General features: G+C 42.9%; 1 long non-coding RNA gene across 1 annotated transcript; it reads left to right on the top strand.

Moving 5' to 3' along the window:
• Window positions 1-4,829: 4,829 nt before the first annotated feature.
• LOC140713495 (uncharacterized) lies at window positions 4,830-20,206 on the top strand. The gene is made up of 3 exons (XR_012095585.1): window positions 4,830-5,066; window positions 15,326-15,429; window positions 16,385-20,206. It is a non-coding gene; the product is annotated as an uncharacterized lncRNA (long non-coding RNA).
• Window positions 20,207-21,945: the final 1,739 nt, after the last annotated feature.

The raw sequence follows: 21,945 nt of genomic DNA, 5'->3' as shown, positions 1-21,945 counted from the left end.
TTATGGCCAATAGAATATAGGTAGAGGTGATGTTTGTCACATCCGGGCTTGATCCAGGAAAATTTCTTGCACTACCTTCCAAGCTCTTCCTTATTCTGTCATTTGAATGTCAACACATGGAGCAGTCTTGGAAGCATGTGTTGAAAATGGCAGAACCTCTCTCAGCCTGGATCCCTGAATGACTGAATGGAGCTATGAAAGTGAACTCCCCATTCCCATCCTAACAAATCACCATGATTGCTGCCAGATGGGCTTTATGTTACTAAGAAGTCAACTCCTATTGTGTTAAACCGTTAAGATTTTGGACCTTTGCTATGATAGCAGTTAGTGCCAATCCAACCAATTCTGAACTTGGAAACAGTTTAAACAAACACGTTGCCCCCATGCTGTTATTACTTTAAGATCCCTTGGAAAGGGGAAAGTGTGAAATTGCTCCAGAGACAAATGCCAGAGGCCACATGAGAAAGAGCATGGACTATGGAAGCAGACTGCCTAGTTTGAATGCCAGCTTGGACACCTACTAGCTACCTGACCTTGGGCAAGTCACTGGTTAACCTCTCTGTGCTTCACTTTCTCTCTGTACAAAAAGGGGATGCCAATAACCTTGTGGGGTTACTATCAATTAACATTTGGGAAGCACTTAGCACCCTGCCTGGTACACAATTAATAATAAATCTATACATCCCAAGTTTTCCAAAGGTCATCTTTGCCATGAAGTTTTTAAACTGTTTTCCACCATACAAGCATCATACCTTCTGCTTTGCTATTTGTGAGAGCCTGCACCAAAGCACAGAAATGACTTTAGCACTTTGGATGTCCTATCTTTGCAATATGACTTTGTCTCAGTACACATGAAGTTTTCAGAGTTTGATCTAATCTAGGGTCGGGGGCACAGTGGCTGCTATTGGATTTAGGCTGTGTTAGTTTTAGGTGGATAATTAACCTTAGAAAGAATGATCACCTCTGGACTTTATTTGGTTTTTCTCCATAGGTCTGCAGAGGAGATTGCTCAACCCACTTTTGAGACATTCGTGTGCATTTATTGATCTGTGATTTTTTGAGCCCAATATTATAGCAGACACTATTTTCCAACCTTGTATTAGAATGTTGGACAAGAAAAAAGTGATCTCTGCCCTCATAGACCCTATTTCCTTTCAAATGTTTGAATAAGAGAAGGGAGAGCCAGGACAGTTGAAGATGAACCACTTGGCACAAAGTCAGAGGGAATCTGGCTTTGCCTGAGCAGAGGATCACTGCTGGCTTACAGAGAAATCAGCCGAGCTGATGGCAGTTTCAGGGCTGGGAAAACAGAAGTAGAGGCAAGATCCCAGTGAGAAGGGAGGAGCAGAGAACTAAGCTTGACAAAGGGCCAGTTTTCTCCTTAAGATATTTGGCACAATTTGAAGTTCCATGGAATGGGAGATAAAAAGATAATGCTACACCTGGAAGAGGCTCCAATAAATATATCAAGTATATGAGTTTCCTGTTACTATTGTAAAAAAAACTTAATATCTTACGGTTTTGGAGGTTGGAAGTCGGAAATGGGTCTCACTGGGCTTAAATCAAGATGTCAGCAGGCCTGAGTTCCTTTCTGGAGGCTCTGTTTCTACATTTAAAGAAGCCTTATGATGATATTGGCCCACCTGGATAATCAAGCAATACATTTCTAAATAAACCATGAGTTGAATAAGAAATCACGATAAAATTAGAATATATTTTGAACTGAAAAACCATGAAGTTATAATATATCAAGAAAAGGAATGCTTATAGGGAAATTCATAGCCTTCATCACATATAGTAGAGAAGAGAGGCTGAAAAATCAATGACCTTAACTACCTTAAAAAAAAAAAAAAGCAAGAGAAGCCAAGCACGGTGGCTCACACCTGTAATCCCAGCACTTTGGGAGGCCAAGGCAGGCAGATCACTTGAGGCCAGGAGTTAGAGACCAGCCTGAACAACATGGTGAAACTCCATCTCCACTAAAAAAAAGACAAAACAGTTAGCCAGGTGCTGTGTCTCATGCCTGTAATCCCAGCTACTCAGGAGGCTGAGGCAGGAGAATCACTTGAACCCAGGAGGCGGAGGTTGCAGTGAGCCGCAATCATGCCACTTCACTCCAGCCTGGGCAATAGAGTGACTCTCTGTCCAAAAAAAAAAAAAAAAAAAAAAAAAAAAAAGAAGAAGAAGAAGAGAAAGGAGAAGGAGGAGAAGAAGAAAGAAAGAATAAAGAAGCTAGAGAAAGACCAAAACTCAAAGAAAGTCAACAGAGCAGAAATCAATGAAATAGTAAATGAACGTACAATAGAGAAAAACAACAAAGCCAAGGTTGATTCTCTGAAAAGATTAATGAAATAGGTAAAATCCTGGCAATACTAACCAAGAAAAAGTGGTAATGTAAATCACCAATATCAGCAATGAAAACACTAAATACCACATACTAAAAATGTCAAAGGATAAGATCGTGAATGATTTTATATCAATAAATTTGAAAATTTAGATAAAATGGACACATTTCTTTAAAAAAAAAAAAAAACTTACCAATATTGAAATTTGAAGGATCATAAAACCTGGATATTTCTCTAGCTATTTAAGAAACTCAATCTGTTATCAAAAACTTTTCCACAAATAAAACTCTAAACACAGGTGGCTTCATTGGTGAAGCCTTGCAAACATTTAAGAAAGAAAGAACGCTATTCTTACACAGTGTCTTCCAGAGAATAAGAAAAGAAGTAGCATATTCCAGTTCATTTTGTGAGCCGTTATAACTTTGAAACCAAACTTTTAGTGACATTAAGATAAAGAAAACTGCAGAATGATTTCTCTCACGAACACAAATGCAAAAAATCCTAAAAAGAAAAGTAAGTTCAGCAACATGTAAAAAAAAAGTTATACATAATAACCAAGGAGGGTTTATTCCAGGAGTGTAAGAGTAGTTTAACATTTAAAAATCAATTAAAGGAGTCCAGCATGGTGGTGCACAGCTGTAGCCCCAGCTACTTGGAAGGCTGAGGAGAGAGGATAACTTGGGCCTAGGAGGTGGAGCCTTCACTGAACTATGATCCCACAGCTGCACTCCAGCCTGGGCAATAGAGCAGGACCCAAGCAAGAAGGAAGGGAAGGGAAGGGAAGTGAAAGGAAGGGAAAGAAAGGGAGGGGAGGGGAGAGGAGGGGGAAAGAGAAAGGAAGAATGGAAGGATGGAAGGAAGGAAGATAAACAGAGAAAGGAAAGAAAGAAAGAGAAAGAAAGAAAAAAAGAGAAAGAAACAATTAGAGGAGTTTACCACATTAACATAAAAAGAAAAGGGAATCATATAAGTATCTTAGATGCAGAAAAAATACTTGACAAAATGCAATACCCATTCATGACTTTTAAAAAATTTCGGCAACCCAGGAAGGAAGGAAATTTCCTTAATATGGTTAATAATATTTAAAACAAAACACCAGCAAAAATTTTGCCTAATGGCGAATTATTGAAAACTTTCCCTATCACCACTTCTACTCAATATTGTATTAATAGTTTGGCAGTAACTATTAAAGCTGAACATACATCTACTTCATGATGTATGGGGAAGCCCTGCAGTAATGCATACCTAAGTGCACTAAAAGACATGTAGTAGAATGTAATGTGAGTTCTAGCCAGTGCAGTAAGTCAAGAGGAAAGAGATTCCTAAGGATCTGAAAGGGAAAACCAAAACTGACGTTATCCATATAAGATATAAGGATGTACATAGAAAAGAAACAATTCCAACTAATAAGACAATTCAGCAAGATCACTAGATTCAAGGTCAATATACAAAACCCAATTGTTTTTTTTTCAGATACTAGCAGCAGATAGAAAATAAAATTAAAATTGTATTCACAGCAGCACTATCCTTAGGAGTCCAAATTGAAGACTGCAACGATCAGGAGGAAAGATAAAACGTGCTGCATACACAGTGTAAAATGTGCAATGCTGAGAATGAATAAAGGGCAACTATACACAACATAGGTGAATCTCACACACAGAATCTCCAGTGAAAGAGGCTAAACACAAAATTGTACATATGGTATGATTCCATCTGTATAAAGCTCAAAAATCAGCAGAATTAGTCTATTCTGTTAGAAGTCAAGATAATGGGTACCTTTGTGGGAGGGGGCTGTGCCAGCTCTGTTAATGTTTTGTTTCTTGATGTGGGTGCTGGTTATGTGGATGAGTTCATTTGATGATAACTAAGCAGTACATTTATTTAGGACATGCGACGTTGTATGTATATTTATTATACTTTAAGAGTTCTTAAATTTTTATTTAAATTCAGATTTTCCCCAGGCAGAAGTCACAGACTTGAGCAGGATCGCGCTGCAGGTGCGAGGAGAGGCAGCCCTCTCTGGGTTCAGCGCTTCACCTGACTTTGGCCTCCCAGAGCTAAGGGCTGCTGGGGACAGTGTCATTTGGGTAGAGTTTCCGAGAGGACTCGGGAGTGGTCCATTCTCTCGATGGAGACCATTTGGGAGGAAGAGTCTGAGAATTCTTGAGAATTGTGTTAAAACGTTGTGTATACGAGAGCGCGTGCTTTCCTGGGGGAAGAGCCCACAGTTTTCACCCTATGGACAGTCCCCGAATCCCAAAGATTTTGTGTTTTTGAGATGTTTAGGAGCTGCTGGGCTGGATGAGGGTCCGGGGGTCAGAAAGTTGCGAACTAGCAACTCACCTGGGACCCCCTGCGGATCTCTCTCTGGGTTGTAAGGCGATCGGACTAGTGCGTTCCGAAGCTGCTCAGGCTCCGGGGTGCTGCCCCCTCGCCCGAGGTGCAGCCTCGCAGACCCCGGCGCTGGGCAGGGGGCGGGAGAGAGGCTCGCATCTTGAAGCCCTCTTGTCCCACTGAAGGCACAAGCTGCTAGCTGCCTGCCCCACGGGAGGAGTGCGAGGAGTAACGAGGGTTACTTTCCCAGGGCGAACCTTTCCCGGGAGGCGCTTCTTGCTCCGGCAGGGTAAAGCCGTACGAGGCGCGAGAGCCGGGTGGGTGACGCTCGCCAGCCGCGGAGAATGAGGCTCACCATCTGCGCCCTGCTGTACGCCGGGGCCCTGGGTGAGTGCGCGCTGGGAGTCGAGGTGGGGGCCGGCGCTGCGGGGTGCTCTGTGGAGGCACTGGGTGCCAGCAGCGGCTCGGTCACAGCGGGACCCTGCGCGACGACCGGACAGCCAGCGGGCCTGCAGGGCTGCGATGCACCCCTAAAAGTGCTTTCTCCACGCGGGCGCACCTGACACTTTGGTCCTCGCAGAAATCCGTTGACCAGAGAGAGGACTGCAGACTATGACTAGCTGGCCAAATCCTGTCTGCGGCTTGATGTTGTATACACCTAGATGAGCCGAGAATGCTTTTCACATCTTTAAATGGTTGAAAGGGAAAGGCTGGACGCGGTGGCTCAGGTCTGTAATCCCAACATTTGGGGAGGCCGAGGTGGATGGATCACCTGATGTCAGGAGTTCCAGACCAGCCTGGCCAACATGATGAAACCCTGTCTCTACTAAAAATACAAAAATTAGCCGGATGGAGTGGCGCGCGACTGTAGTCCCAGCTACTCAGGAAGTGGAGGCATGAGAATCTCTTGAACCCGGGAGATGGAGGTTGCAGTGAGCCGAGATCACACCACTGCATTCCAGTCTGGGCGACAGAGTGAGACTCTGCTTTTTTAAAAAAAAAAAAAAAAAAAAAAAAAAAAAAAAAGATTGAAGGGGAAATCTAAAGAGCAATATTATGTGACATGAAAATTATATAAAATTCAAATTTCAGTGTCCATAAATAAAATTTTGTTAGAATGCAATCATGATCATTCAGTTAAATACTGTCTATGGCAGCTTTCAGACTTGTCCAAGTCAATATCCCCAAGTTTAAAACATTTTATTTGGGAAGCAAGAATTGAAATTCTGGGCATACACACAGACTGGGTTGTCTTCTATATGTCCAAAGGACAAAGAGAAGATTGGAGGTTTCATAGAAAAGGAGAAATGTTCTTCTAGAAAGTTCATTGGCACAAGTAAAGTTTTGGGGAACTGACAAGTCCTGACTGGTGAGGGACTATAACAGGTAAAATTAACCTTAGAGTGGTAGCTACTTAGCCAGTAGCTGTTAACTAAAACTGGTCTCAGGTCACAATAGGCAGTTTCAGCAGCCAGGCTTGCGAAGAATTTCACATGTGGAGCAATGGGATGAGCCCCGAGTGCTTTTTTGCCCCTGACTTCTCACCGTGTTTTAGTTGGATATGACAAAAACGACCCAGTTCTGTATGATCAACTTTCACAGGCTTCAAGGTCAGAGTTGAGTAGTTGCCACAGAGACTGTGTGGCCCACAAAGCCTAAACTATTTACTCTTTAGCCCGTGACAGAATCAGTTCATGACCCCTGGCCTAGAGGCTGTTGATCTCCTTTAAAGTGAAGGAAATGGGGTTAGAGGAGAGAAGGGATTTCCCCCCCCAGGGCTTAAGGGTTATTATTAAGTGCAGGGGAGGAGCAGGTGGGACACAGGCTAGGTGTGCCTAACATCTAACCAGAGGGATTTTTTTTTGGCCCAAACTGGAGAGCGCTTCCAGTACTTTTACCATACAACAGAGAGGTAGAGGGATATAGAGAAAAAACAATCACTGTAGAATGAGATCCACCTGTCACTCACTGCTATGTGACTCTGAGCTCTCCCTTGACATCTCTGAGCTGGTTTCATTCACTAGTAATTGCCTTTTCTTTTCTTTTTTTTTTTTTTTTTTGAGGCGGAGTCAACAAACACACAATTACTGTGAAAATGAGATACTGTGTCTAGTGGCAGGCAGAGTTCTAGGCACAGGTGAGTTTCACTGGTAAAAATCCTGCACATAAAAGCAAGGGGCCCCTTCCTGTTTTGCAAGGATGGGCTCCCCCAGGGCTCTTGGCTGGGTGATTTGAGGAAGGGAGTGATGCAAAGTCAATGAACTCATGCATGTGAAGAGCCCTTGCTGACTCAGCAACTGTTGGTTCTGACCAGCCCTGGTTCTGTCATGTCTAAGACTGTTGTAAATAATTTCTGGGGTAGGGTATCTTATGTGGGGTGAGGGATAACCAGAGCAAGGGCAGAGCAAGAAGAAAGCAGGAAGGGAAGGGGGTGCTGTGGTGGCCCCTTCCTGGCTCAGCACTGCCACATGGGGCCACACAGGGAGCTCTGCTGGGGCTAGGGAAGGCTGGAAGGTAGAGCACAGCTGTAGCTCAACTGCAGTCACAAGGAAACCCAGAGTGCAGCCCCGCTGGGATGGTTCCGAAATTCTTCCTGAACAGGGCTTGTGCTGTTTGTTCTTCCTCTGTCTCTTGTCCTGGCAATGTCAGGCTCTGACCAAAAGTTCATTTTCCCAATTCACCCTGTGTTTACAAACCAGAGGCAAGAGCTGCCCATTTCAGCCTCCGCATTCACCTTCTCTCCTTCTTGGCTGCTAGACCAGGCCAGAGTCTGGGATATGCTTTCCTCAAAACTCAGTATTCTAGTCAAACAAGAACGATTCTGGTGGCAAATGACAGAAAATGCAACCGAAGTAGCTTAAATAAAAAAGACCAAAGGGAATGGGGCAGTTATTGGTATGCCCTGTAAGATCCAGGAGCCAAGGGCTCAGACAGCCAGTACCTCCACCTTGGCCTCCACCTCCTTTCTCAGCTTGTTGCCCTTGCTTAAGAACTTTCTCTGTTTGGTGAGCACCAGCAGCTTTCCCGTTTCAGGATCAGTCTGAAATATTCACAGCAGGCTCTGATTACCCCTGCTTTAAATTGCCATATGGCCAGTGCTTTTGGTGAGTGACCTAGTCTAGGTTACTTGACTCTTTCTATCCTTAGCTTGCTTGCGCATACTTTCATTTTCTTTTAAAAATTCTTTCTTTCTTTTTTCTGTTTTATAGAGACAGGGTCTCTTTCTGTCACCCAGGCTGGAGGGCAGTGGTGTGATCATAGCTCACTGCAACCTCGAACTCCTAGGCTCAAGCAATCCTCCCATCTCACCCTCCTGAGTAGCTGGGACTACAGGTGTGCATCACCATGCCGAGCTAATTTTTTATTTTATTTTGTTTATTTATTATACTTTAAGTTCCGGATACATGTACAGAACGTGCAGGTTTGTTACATAGGTATACACATGCCATGGTGGTTTGCTGCACCCATCAACCCATCATCTACATTAGGTGTTTCTCCCAATACTATCTCTCCCCCGTTCCCCCACCCCCCGACAGACCCCAGTGTGTGATGTTCCCCTCCCTGTGTCCGTGTGTTCTCATTGTTCAACTCCCACTTATGAGTGAGAACATGTGGTATTTGGTTTTCTGTTCCTGTGTTATTTTGCTGAGAATGATGGTTTCCAGCTTCATCCATGTTCCTGCAAAGGACATGAATGCATCCTTTTTTATGGCTGCATAGTATTCCATGTTGTATATGTGCCACCTGTTCTTTATCCAGTCTATCATTGATGGGCATTTGAGTTGGTTCCAAGTCTTTGCTATTGTGAACAGTGCCACAATAAACATAAGTGTGCAGGTGTTTTTATAGTAGAATGATTTATAATCCTTTGGGTATATACCCAGTAAAGGATTGCTGGGTCAAATGGTATTTCTGGTTCTAGATCCTTGAAGAATTGCCACACTGTCTTCCACAGTGGTTGAACTAATTTACACTCCCACCAACAGTGTAAAAGCGTTCCTATTTTTCCACATCCTCTTTAGCATCTGTTGTTTCCTTTTTAATGATTGCTGTTCTAACTGGCATGAGATGGTATCTCACTGTGGTTTTGATTTGCATTTCTCTAATGATCAGTGATGTTGAGCTTTTTTAAATATGTTTGTTGGCTGCATGTCTTCTTTTGAAAAGTGTCTATTCATATCCTTTGCCCACTTTTTGATGAGGTTGTTTTTTCTTGTAAATTTGTTTAAGTTCCTTATAGATTCTGGATATTAGCCCTTTGTCAGATGGATAGATTGCAAAAATTTTCTCTCATTCTGTAGGTTTCCTATTCACTCTGATGATAGTTTCTTTTCGCCCAGCTAATTTTTAATTTTTAAAAATTTTTGTAGAGATGGAGTATCACCATCTTGCCCAGGCTAGTCTCGAACTCCTGGGTTCAAGTGATTCTTCTGACTCAGCCTCCCAAAGTGTTGGGATTACAGGTGTTAACCACCGTACCTGGCCTTTAAAATCATTTTTATTGAAGTATGATTTACCTATAGCATAATACCATGTACTCATTTAAAGTATACATATAGTTCAGTGAATCTTAGCAAACATAACTATTCATGTAATTATCACCAAGATAAATGACATTTTCATCACCCCCAAGATGCCCGCAGTCATTCCTACTTTCTGCCACTATAGATAAGTTTTGTCTTTCCTAGGATTCCACGTAAGTGGAATCATACAGTATATTGTGCTTTGTTTGACTTTTTTTTTTTTTTTAAACTCGACATACTTGTTTTGAGATTCATCCATGTTCTTGTGTGTAGCATGCTTCATTCCTTTTTATTATTGGGTAGTACTCTACTGAATGGATTTACCACAACTTTTTCACCCATTCACTTGTTCATGGACATTTAGATTGTCTCCAGTTTGGGGCTATTATGAATAAAGCTGCCATGGACATTAGTGGACGAGTCTTCGGAGGACATGTTTTTATTTCTTTTGGTTAAATATCTAGAATTACTGGGTCATACCGGTAAGTGTATGTTCAACTCGACTTTGAGTAGCTGTGCCATTTTACATTCCCACTAGCAGCATTTAAGAGTTTCAGCTGCTCCATGTCCTGCCAGTGCTTGGTGGTGTCAGTTTTTCACAGTTAGCCATTCTAATAGGTATGCATTCTAATTGGTATGTAGTGAAGTCAATCTCCATGTGGCTTTAATTTGCATTTCTCTGGGGACTCACAATGTGAAGATCTTTTCATATTCTTATTTTCTATTCCTATATTCATATATAGTCTTTTATGATGTTTCTATTTGAACTTTTTCTTCATTTTTTTTTTTTTTCCAAATTATGGGAGGCTTCCTGGCTTTTACTCATACCTTTTTTTCTTTTTCTTTTTCTTTCTTTCTTTTTTGGAAATAGGTTCTCACTCTGTTGCCCAGGCTGGAGAGCAGTGGCGCAATCATGGCTCACTGCAGTCTCAACCTCTTGGGCTCAAGAGATCCTCCCACCTCAGCCTCCTGAGTAGCTGGAACTACAGGCACATGCCACCACACCTAGCTAATTTTTTATTTTTTGTAGAGACACGTCTCACTATGTTGCCCGGGGTGGTCTCAAACTCTTTGGGCTCAAGCAATCCTCCTGCCTCAACTTCCCAAGCATCTGGGATTGTAGACACACAGTACCACATCAAGCTACTCTCCACCTTTTTTTTTTTTTTTTCTTTTAACACAAATACAGTGGTGACTGAAAATACTGACTTCTAAAAAAGGCCTTATCTTGACATTCCACACAAAGGCACATGGCCTGCATAATTCCACTCCCTCACTTGGGCTTCTTACCTTGTCTTGCTGCTACTGAAGACATTTTCAAGTAAATTTGAAGGGCTCTATTTGTCCCTTTTCATCACTGACATGGGATTCTGTGTAAGGTAATTTGGCATCTTCTGTCCTATTTCTTTTAATATTTCCTACCTATAGACAGTTAAAAAGCAGTATAGGTTTTGGAGTCAAACAGACCTGGATGGTTCAAATATTAAGTTCAACTCCAGTTATTTAATTCCCTGGCAGTTTTTTAAAAATCTCATTTCACATTAGAGGAAAGAAATGTGCTTGGCCCACTGCCTGACATATGGGGCTCAGTCAAAAATGGTAACAGTTATTATTGCAAACCTCACCTTCTAGAGTTCATTTAAATAATGTTTTGCCCAAATACCACAGATTTGTAAATAGCATTTTGCCTTTCTAGTGCTCTCTACACTAATTATTGCACCTTACAATGCCAGTAAACTAAAGTCATTGATTTTAACATCCCGGCAACCCTACCGTGTAAGGTTCGAGTCGCCAATGTTGAGATACTGGGTGAATCACTAGGCCCTACCTGTGGGGATAGGAAGCATTTTTTTTTTTTGAGGTGAGATTCACATAACATAAATTAGTCATTTAAAAGTGCACGAATCAGTAGTATTTAGGGCCTTGGAAATGTTGTACAACCACTGCCTCTATCTAGTTCCAAAACGTTTTCATCATCCTAAAAGAGAACTCCATACCCATAAGTGGTCAGTGCCCATTTTCTTCACCCCCTGGCACATGGCAACCACCAATTAATTTCCTTCCTGTCTCTATAGATGTACCTAGTCTAGATATTCATATAAATGGAATCATATCATGGGTAGCCTTTTGTGTCTGGCTACTTGCACTCAAGTTGGAGTTTTTGAGGTTCATTTACCCTGCAGCATGTAGCAGTACTTCATTCTTTTCATGACGGAATAATATTCCATCATCTGGCTATTCCCCATTTTTGTTCATGCATTCATCTGTTGATGCACATTTGGGCCATTTCCACCATTTAGCTATTGGAAATAGTGCTGCTGTGAACATTCGTGTACATGTGTTTGAGTCCCTGTTGTCAATTCTTTTGGATATATACCTGAAAGTGAAATTGCTGTACTGTATGCTAATTCTATGTTTAACTTTTGATGGAGGCGTTTGGCTTTTTTAGCTGAGGGGTGGGGCAGAATCAAAGAAATGGGACCAGAGAATTCATGTGAGCCAGGCAGCCTATGGAATTTGTGTGTACCCCTCTCAGCTGACCCTTTATCTTGTCTTTAACCTCTTCTCCCAGCACAGAAGAGTGAGTGCTGTGGGTCCCTTACACCTCTGGCCTCTCCCTCCTAGCGCTGTGCCTGGCCCCTCCTGAGAAAACTGGAAGATGGAGTGCCACATCAGATCATGAGGCCATGAGGTGTGCCAGTTTCTGAGACAATATAAAAAAGTGTTTCCAGCAGATGGTCCCCTTGTCACTTGCGTGAAGAGAACGTCTTCCCTTGAGTACATTAAGGCCATCGCAGTAAGCCGCTGCTGACTAAAACAGAGTGGAAGAAAGTCTATACTTTCATTTTGTTTTTCTGCACTTGCTGTTGTTTATTGCTTTCTCCCCACAGGAACCAGCCCATGCTTTAGAGCAGAAAGAAACAAGCCAAAGATCTGAAAATGCAGGGACTATGGGTAGAGAAAAATATAGCTGCTCAACATTCATTGATAGCAAAAATCATAATCCTAATCAAAATTCAACACCTAATAGAGAAGGATTCAATCTCAGTAAAATACTTATGTCAAGCAAAGCTAGCATTACATTGAAAGAGAATCTGTAAAGGCTCAGAAATAAACAAGAAGCTCTAGTGTCAGTATTATTACTAAATATTGTTTTTGGAAGTTATCGTAGTGCAATATGATATAAAATGCATATAAGATAGAAGAAACAAACAAAAACACCAATATTTTCAGATGGTGGAACACCTAGAAAATACAGTAGAATCAAGAGAAATGTTACTATAGTTATTTATTAATGAATACATTAGTTTGGCAAAAGATAAATGTATCACAAAGTCGTTTTCATATACCAACAATTGTTAACTGTGAAGAAAATCCCAAAATTGTTATCTCATTTACATTTAAAATGATAAAAAGAAAAATATTTGTGGAAAAATATTATATGAGAGATCATCAAGGCTTTTATAAATATAATATAGGCTGGGTGTGGTGGCTCACACCTGTAATCCTAGCACTTTGGGAGGCCAAGATGGGTGCATCGTTGAGGTCAGGCATTCGAGACCAGCCTGGCCCCCAACATGGTGAAACCCCATCTCTAGTCATTTAGAAAAATACAAAAATTAGCCCGGTGTGGTGGCACACACCTGTAGTCCCAGCTACTTGGGAGTCTGAGGCAGGAGAACCCAGGAGGCAGAGGTTGCAGTGAGCCAAGATGGCACCACTACACTCCAGCCTGGGCAACAGAGCGAGACTCTGTCTCAAAATAAATAAATAAATAAAATGTAAATAAATAAATAAAATATAAAGGTCTGTAACAAGTGAATAATATTTATTAACAAATGAAAACATATGCTGTATTCCCAGATGGAAAGACTAAATATCACGTACTTGCATACCTTCCCAAAGTTAACTCATAAATTTAGTATACGTTTAATCAAAATACAGTCTTTTTAAAAGAATCAATAAAATATTTATAACATTCTCGAGAAAAAATACATGCATGAAATTTCAAAGTTGTATTACGAAGAAGAAAAGTAGCAAGGGAGTGGCTGAGTCCTACCTAAAACTATACCATATTTAACTAACAATGTTGCAAAGGACAGGATACTGGCACATATGCAGAAGACCCGGAACAGAACAAAATTCAGATACATTGTCAGCTTTCTGTATATCCATTCAACTATCTAATTATCTACATGATATGATATAGATGCAAACTGTGATAGACATTAGGGCATGAGGGTCCTAGGCTTAATAAGTTTAGGTAAGATACATGTAGATCTGTTCTTTAAATCAAATTAAATTGAATTTTTTATTTGACAAATAATAATTGTACATATTTATGGGGTAAATGTGGTGTTTTGATACATATGTACTAGATTTAGATAAGTATAATGAGGCAAACTTGCCAAACAAATGGCTGAGAAAGGAGTCTTTAGTTGGACAACTGGGTAGTCATTCAGAAAAAATATTCAAGTGAGCTTCTTAGTCCATTCACCGAAATAAATTCCCAGCTTGACTCAACTTGATTAAAAGACATACACATAACTAGAGAAATTACAAAAGTAGACATATTTGGAAAAGTAAAAAAATTTAAACCATGACAAAGAAATGTTTTTAAAAAGCCCTAAGCATGCAAAAAAAAAAAAAAAAAAAAAATCACATCGGCTATAACAAAACCACAAACTATATAAAGATGTCGTTTAAACTTATAAGAAATACTGAAGAATAACAAACTACAAACAAGCCATTTGCAGAAAAGACATTACAACTAAGAATATTAACAATAAAGGAAAAATGTTCATCCCTTTTAATAAACAAAGAAATGCAAATAAAACCATTCTAAAAGTAGCAGTTTATATTTAGTAATGTAATGACATTTCTAAAGTGATAACACTTCTCACTGGTAGGTTTGCAGTGAAATTGGTATACATTGCTATTGGCATTATAAATTATACATTTCTATATCATTTCTGGAAACCAATTTAGAAATATTCAGTAAGGGTCATAAAGATGTGCATAAATTTTCATCTATTTTTATAATGTGTGTGTGTGTGTGTTTATGGGAAGAGAGTGGGAGAGATTTGTTAGAGGAATTTGACCTTATACAGTTGTGGGTGCTAGCTAAGCAGTCTCTATGAGACTGTTGTCTTTTTGCATCTGTTATTGGGGTTTGCAGAGGAGTCAGTCAGGAAAGAAAGATGTATGTAAAGTGGAGAAAGGCAAGAACTACCTGGAGGCCATAATCATGAGCTGGAGCCCATAGGATGGACTGAAACCCATGTCAATTCTCGTTGCTTCTCATCTTGATAGTGTTCACAAGGCCCAGTGGCCTTTTGTCCTTTTACCTGTATACTAAATCTCTCCTTTTCTTAAGGTAATTCGTGTCAGTTTCTGATGCACACATTTAATAGAGTCCTAACTTTATACACACATACATAGATAGAAATATACATACATATATATGAATATATAGTATAAAACATTTATAAGAAAAAGTGGGATGGAGGAAAAGAGACGAATACAGAAAAACTCAAGTTGCTTTAAATGTCAATTAATAAATGAATAAAAAGAATGATTTCCATGACAGGTAGGGAGATGATCCAACCTCATTGTGGAGAAGAGGCTGTGCAGTTGCTTGCTTCTCGAAGGAAGGAACTTTTGGCTGACAAATCCCTGCCAAGGGAATCCACATCTGAGAGTGCAAAACCTGACTTCTTATGGATGGAAATATTCTACAATGCATTCACTCACGTACCCAACAAATGTTTATTGAACAGCTGCCTGTGCTAGGTGCTCCTCTAGGTGCTGGGATTCAGTAGGGAACAGAACAGACAAACATGCCTCCGCCTTCATGGTGCTTACATTCCAAAGGGGACACATGGTTGATAAGGGCTCTGAAGGAAAACAAAGTGGCATCCAGCATACACGAGGTGGTAGTTTGAAGACTGTGGTCTGGGAAGGCCTCACTGAGGAGATGACATTTGAGCAGTTACATGATGGAGGTGAAGAAGGCTTGAAGCCATGCAAGTGTCTATTGAGCAAGTGTCTCTGGCAGAGGGTTAGAGGAGTCTTTCTCAGAGGTGATGGGCATCATTCATGGTCTGTTCCCTTCTCTTTCAGGCAAAGGAAGCAGATGCTGCGACCATTGATGGAGGTTTAGTGTTTGAGGCAGACCCCCTACAGCCTGAAGCCCATCATGGCAGAATTCTATGGGTCAAAAGATGGTGTGTTCTCCCTGGGGACGGGTGTCTCTGGTCTGACACTGCAGCAATGGTGGGTGTGGCAGGGGCCCTGTCAGCATTACACTTAGTAGGGAACCAAGTTGCTGGAGCTCTTTGGATTGAAGGAGGCTGTCTCTCATGCTGACTCCTGAGAGCTGGGAAATTGGCTCTTCCTGGGTGACTATAAACTTTGCACATTTTGGTAGAAACTCCGCTGGTGCTGCTAGCTGTGGGATATCTCCAGCCTGAGAGGGGAGTGCTGTCAAGAGTCCATTGCTCACCCAGTGGGGTCTTACCCATGGGAGGCCCCTCTCTGGAGACACAAAGGACCTGACTGCCTCTCCTTGTGCTAACCCTGCCTGGGCGACAGAACACGGGCCTCCGTCTAGGGTGAGGAGAGATTTGAGGGAGTCTAAGAATGAGGCTTTGCCTCTTTCCTATACTTGTCCATTAGTGTCATCAGTGTGTGTGTGAGTGCAGCCAGCCTCAGTCTGACTCACTTGAAGGGCCCCGGCATATTCCTGGGACGCCCCTGCATCCTTCCTCTTACACCTTCACTTTGTGTTTGAGCTGCAGGGAGAACCGCTGTTGGGGAAAAGGGGGAAAATGGGGAAAAGGAGAAAAGCCCTCAGAGAGAAGCAGTAACAACACAATGGCTGGGCGCTGAAACAATCCCTAAGTGCGCTCCACTCAGTAGGCCCTGTAATACCTGGTGACCTCGAGGATCCTGTCTCCACTGGCTTAGAGGGACTAGCAGAAAAAAGAACTAGTGTTTATTGATTTGAAAAGGGACGGTGTTCTCTCTCCTGTCAATTAAGGGCTTTTTTTCTTTTTCTACCCACTTGCCAGGGGATGGTGAGGTCCTAGCATCCCAGAGTTCTGCATGGTACATGCTCCAGAAGATCAGTGACAATATGGCATCTTCCTTTGACCCTTCTTTCTCTCTGCTCCTTTGCAGATCCGCAAACCCACTATTATGTCATTGCTGTGGTGAAGAGGGCACCAACTTCCAGCTGAGCCAGCTCCAAGGCAAGAAGTCCTACGACATGGGCCTGGGCTGGTCTGCTGGGTAGAACATCCCCGTCAGGACCCTGCTTCCCCCTAGCTCCCTTGAAGCAGATGAGCCAGCTGGGGCTGGGTGTCCCCAGGCAGGGCTTCTGCACCGGTCACCCTCATGGGCCGTGCTGGAGTCACACTGTCTCTGTGAAGTGTATGTGTCCACGGCCTCCAAGATGGAGTGAGGGTAACTTGCTTTAAACATGCACTGGCTGGGTGTGTGCACCAGCAACTCCTGGGAGCTGGCAGCTGAGTCTTCTCTGAGGAAAGGTGTCAGTCCCATCTTCCTCCTTATCCCTAGTCGCTTGGCTTGACAAGGGCCATCATTGAGGCCCACTGAGAAAAGCCACCTCCCTCCCAGCTTCCCAGAAAGGCTCACTGGGGCTTCTAGCCACACTGCCAGGACTCAGGCCTCCATGCCTTAGGTGCGGGCTTGGGACATGGGCAAGGAAAGGTTGACTGGGCTGGCGCTAGGGTTTTTTGTGTTCTCCAGGCTTCCTGTTCAGTTATGTTGAGGCACAGTAAGCCTAGGGTGATTTTTCAGCCCTTGAAAGATGATGGCCAGATCTTTTTGAACTCTGCAAAAGTACATCTTTTTGAGTCCGACCAACCTCTGCAGTGTTGATGTCTGACTGTGACAGGGACAAGCGGCTGCAGGGACCTGAGAAGGGTTACAGCCTGGATCGTGGTTCTGGCCAGCTTTGCCCTTTCTGGGAGTGATCACTTGCCTCAGTGTCAGGTGCTACTGGACATGCATCTGGGCAGCTGTGCAGTGGCTGGTAGCACACCTCCTACCCACTCCTCGACAAGCTGTCCCAGCCCTCTCCCGGAAGGCATATCTCACGAGCTACCACAGCTTCTGGATACCCAAGGGGAGGTTGAGGGGGAGGCATTTCCTGAGGTAAAGAAGGACTGTTGGAGGTTGGCTGACGTGCAAGTGTTCCTGCTGTATTTAGAGTTCAGTCTGGCCCCTTCGAGCCTCCATGTGGGTGAGTTAGCAGAACTGCGTGCCACTGGGACTGAAGTCTTGGTTCAGTGTAGGTCAGCAGCTCTCACACCCTGCAGCGGACAAGCTGGGGAACATTCCTGTGGGTTCCATCACCACATGAGTGTGATGCCTAAACCCGCAGGGACCCTGGGCCGTGCACTCCCTCCGGCTTGGGCATTGCCAGCCACCTCCAGCAGGCTGCACTGGCTGGCCCCTGCACACCCACTTCCTCAGCCAGTCCTGGGAGGTGTGTGCACACGCATGGGCTCTCAACGAGGGCCACTCTCTCCCGCATATGCATGACCTGGAGGCCCCAGCCAGCTCATGCCCTGGGGTCCATGTCTCCGTGTTGAGCAGCAGCAGCCAAGTTCTTCTCCAGCAGCTGCGTCCCCTGTGCGGACATGAAGAAGTTCCCCCACCTGTGTCAACTGTGTGCAGGGAAAGGGACTGGCAAGTGTGCCTGCTCCTCCCAAGAACTGTACTTCGGCTACGTGGGAGCCTTCAAGTGAGTGAGACCCCACTGCTCCTCCTCCTCAGCCTGACGCTGGGGAGACAAAGGCACAGAGAGCGAATAGGGCCCACCCCAGGCCACCTAGCGCATCAGTGAGAAACCCGGGGTCCCAAGTGCCTTCCATGGCCAAGCCTTGCTCCTAACCATCCACAGAGCACCCTTCTGTGTGGGAGCTCCTGGCCTCCCCGGAGCTTGGGGTCTGCCCGTGTTACCCTCCTGGTCAAGGGAATGCTGGGGAGACAGACTCAGGTGTGGGACTCTGAGATCTACAGACATGGGTATGGGCTTTCAGCAGGGTCACAGGCCAGGACCTGCCAGCTCACAGCTTTCTGCTGAGCTGCTTCTTGTACGTGTCTTTCCCCATCTCCCTCTTAGCCCCCTTGCAGGCACCTCTGCACACTCCATGCTCCATAAGAGAAATAGCTACTACTCCAAGGCTATCCAAAGTTATTAGTCTCCATGGAAAGGCTTTAAGCTTTTAGTTTTTGTTTTTTTTTTTTTAATTTGAACCTGTTGCTTTTGGTTGCTTTCTAAGAGGAAAATGAGGGTCCTTCTATCCAATCCTGCCTCCTCAGAGTTGTCTGGTTTGGTGACTTCCAGGGCTCCTGGCTGCTTTTGGCCTGGGCTTGGCTGTGGGGTTCAGAGGCCCTTCAGACAAAGCCGTCGCCTCTGTGAGGACAGACTAATACTCAGGAACTCTGGGCAAAGCCCTGTGAGCCAGCAGTCTGGGCTGACCCTCAGAGGGGCTGCATGGGGGAGAAGTGAGGCCTGTGCCTGACTGTGGCTCTCCCATCTGTCAGGTGTCTGAAGGGTGAAGGGTGGTGTGGACCCCACCCTAGCCAGAAAAGCTGGTGTTTTTTTTTTTTGTTTGTTTGTTTTTTTTTTTGAAATGGAGTCTCACTCCTCACCAGGCTGGAGTGCAGTGGCATGATCTCGGCTCACTGCAACCTCCGCCTCCCTGGTTCCAGCGATTCTCCTGCCTTAGGCTCCCGGGTAGCTGGGACTACAGGCACATGCCACCACACCAAGCTAATTTTTGTATTTTGGTAGAGACAGGGTTTTGCCATGTTGCCCAGGAGGGTCTCAATCTCTTGACCTCATGATCCACCCACCCCGGCCTCCCAAAGTGCTGGGATTACAGGCATGAGCCACTGCGCCTGGCCCATCTCTAGATATAAGTTGTCTTATATCTAGAGATCGGTAAAGCTCATTAATGCCACACGACAGTTTCTATGTAAGCATTTCTATTACAGTAATTCCCTCTTATCCACAGTATCACTTTACACAGTTGGACTTGTGGCCAACCAAGGTGCAAAAGTATTACATTACTACTCTTGCACCTTGGGGCCATTATTAAGTAAAATAAGAGTTACTGGAACACAAGCCCTTTGATACCACGGTGGTGGATCTGATCACTGAGAAGGCTACGAAGTAACTAACAGGCAGATAATGTAGACAGAGTGCATACAGCATTGACAAAGGGAGGATTCACATCCTGGGAGGGACAGAGCAGGACAGTGCAGATTCTGCCACACTATCAGAACAGCAGGCAATGTAATACTTGTGAATTACTTATTCCTGGCACTTCCCATTTATGTTGCAGTGCCTTCACAAGAAGGGTGAATATGGTGTAAGAAGATATTTTGAGAGAGAGAGAGGCCATATTCACTTAACTTTTATTACAGTATATTGTTATAATTGTTGGATTTTGGCTGGGCAGAGTGACTCATGCCTATAATCTCAGCACTTTGGGAGGCTGAGGCAGGAGAATCACTTAAGCCCAGGAGTTGGAGGCTGCAGCGAGCTATGATCACGCCTCTGCCCTCCAGCCTGGGCAACAGGCTGTCTCAAAAAAAAAAAAAAAAAAAGGTTCCATTTTTTATTAATTATTGTTGTTAATCTCTTACTGTGCCTAATTTATAAATCAGACTTTATCGTTAAGTATGTATGTATATGAAAAAAAACATACCATATTACGGTTTGGTACTATCCGTGATTTCTGGTATCCACTGTGTGTCTTAGAACATATCCTCCTTGAATAAGGTGGGACTGCTGTATTTGTTCTTTCTTTAGTGCTCAGTTTGATTCATCTATAAATCTACTAAACAAATTTTATGAACGTTTAAACAATACTTACCATCTAATAAAACAAGTTGTCATAATCAATTCTCTTAGTCATTGAAATTTCAAATTTAACCACTTTCTTCAGAACATTTCATCATAAATGTCTCTCAACTGCTTCAGGCACCTTCAGCAAAACACACAAATTACTGTAAATATTTCAGAACTTATTAGCACATCTGTGATTAAACCTGTTGCCAAAGCATTATCGACATGGACAAAAATGTTTATCTTCTTCTTCGTTGTCTTTTTTTTTTTTCACATTTAGGAAAAAAAACCAAACTTTTTCAGAATGTTGGACAGTTTACCACAAACAAACAAAATAATATTTCAGACAAATTGAGTTTCCAGATTCTGGGTCTTATAACAAATTAAATTTCTATCAGGTACAGAACATTCAAAACATTTGAAATACAGGTATATAGTCACTGTGCGAAGCTCATTTTTATAATAAATGTCTGCTGTATAAGGAGAATTTTAGGTCCTCGCTTTTTACATGGGTCCCAGTTCCTTACAACCTAATGTCTTTCCCTAACACAAAATTGACTTTAGTGTCCTTTGTTCCCTTGTTCAGTTATTCACAATTCACTGTCTCCTCATTATTACACATTGACTACAATTATTACTCATTATTACACGGTTTGTTAGCATTTTGGCAATTGATGCATGTGTTATTATCCACAATTTTAATTAGTGGGGTCACCTATGGGTCTCATCAAGTTATTATTATTACACATTGACTACAATTATTACTCATTATTACACGGTTTGTTAGCATTTTGGTAATTGATGCATGTCTTATTATCCACAACTTTAATTAGTGGGGTCACCTATGGGTCTTATCAAGTTGTTCCAAATAATTATTATGTCCTTTGGATGCTCCAGTTACCACACTTAATGATAGTGGCAGCATCTTCTATCTCCCCCTGAGGTATTTGAAAACATCTTCACTTTATGGAAACAACAGATTGTCCCAGACCATCTTGATTTACCTTTACCCAAAGTCACTTGTGTATTTTGTAAGATCCCTTCTTACCTGGTAGGAGAATGTCCTGAGATGATGACAATGAGTGGGGGTGGAGAGCCCTGGGCTGCTCTTGCCACCCTGGGCCCTTGAGTGGTCAAGGTGGAAAACTGATTTATTTCTGAAGCCATTAGGTCATATTGATTCTCTAAATTTAATTCTAATATTACTAAATCATTTTGAAATTTTTCTTTTAATGTAAAGGTTTAAAACATATTTTCTAGAGAAAATACTGAATTAAAATTGTAACCACTCACAGGAGCCCTGATGACACTCTTTCTCTTTCAGTTTGAGATTTTATCAACCCCAAAGACCATCTGATGCAGGAGAATAGGGAATTAGGGTAATCAAGGGTGAAGGCATAAGCAATAGCAGGTGTAGTCAGTTAGTTCTAGGCAAGACATAGGTCACATCCTCGCTCCTCTGATAACAAGACCGAAATCTCCACTTCAGCCTCTGACTGACCATGGGCCAGTCCTTCATAGGGTATAACCAACTGGAGGCCTCTAAAGGGCACCTGGGGTGTTATCAAATTCTTTTTGCTTAATAAAAACCCTAAAGAACACTGTAATCAAGGCTCTTGACCTGCTCACTGGAGCCTGCTCCCACTCTGTGGAGTATACTTTCACTTCAATCAATCTGTGCTTTCATTGCTGCTTCTATTGCTTCATTCTCTTGTTGCTTTGTTTGTGCATTTTCTCCAATTCTTTGTTCAATGTGCCGAGAACCTGGACAACTCACAGTCAAGACTTTCCATCCAGTAACACGTCTGTATTTGTTTTCTAGGACTGCTGTAGCAAAGAACCATGAATGGGTGGT

Source organism: Chlorocebus sabaeus, chromosome 15, assembly GCF_047675955.1.
Source record: "Chlorocebus sabaeus isolate Y175 chromosome 15, mChlSab1.0.hap1, whole genome shotgun sequence".
Classification (NCBI taxonomy): Eukaryota; Metazoa; Chordata; class Mammalia; order Primates; family Cercopithecidae; genus Chlorocebus; species Chlorocebus sabaeus.
Note: the sequence above shows the minus strand (reverse complement) of the source record. Positions and strands in the feature narration are given on the sequence as shown.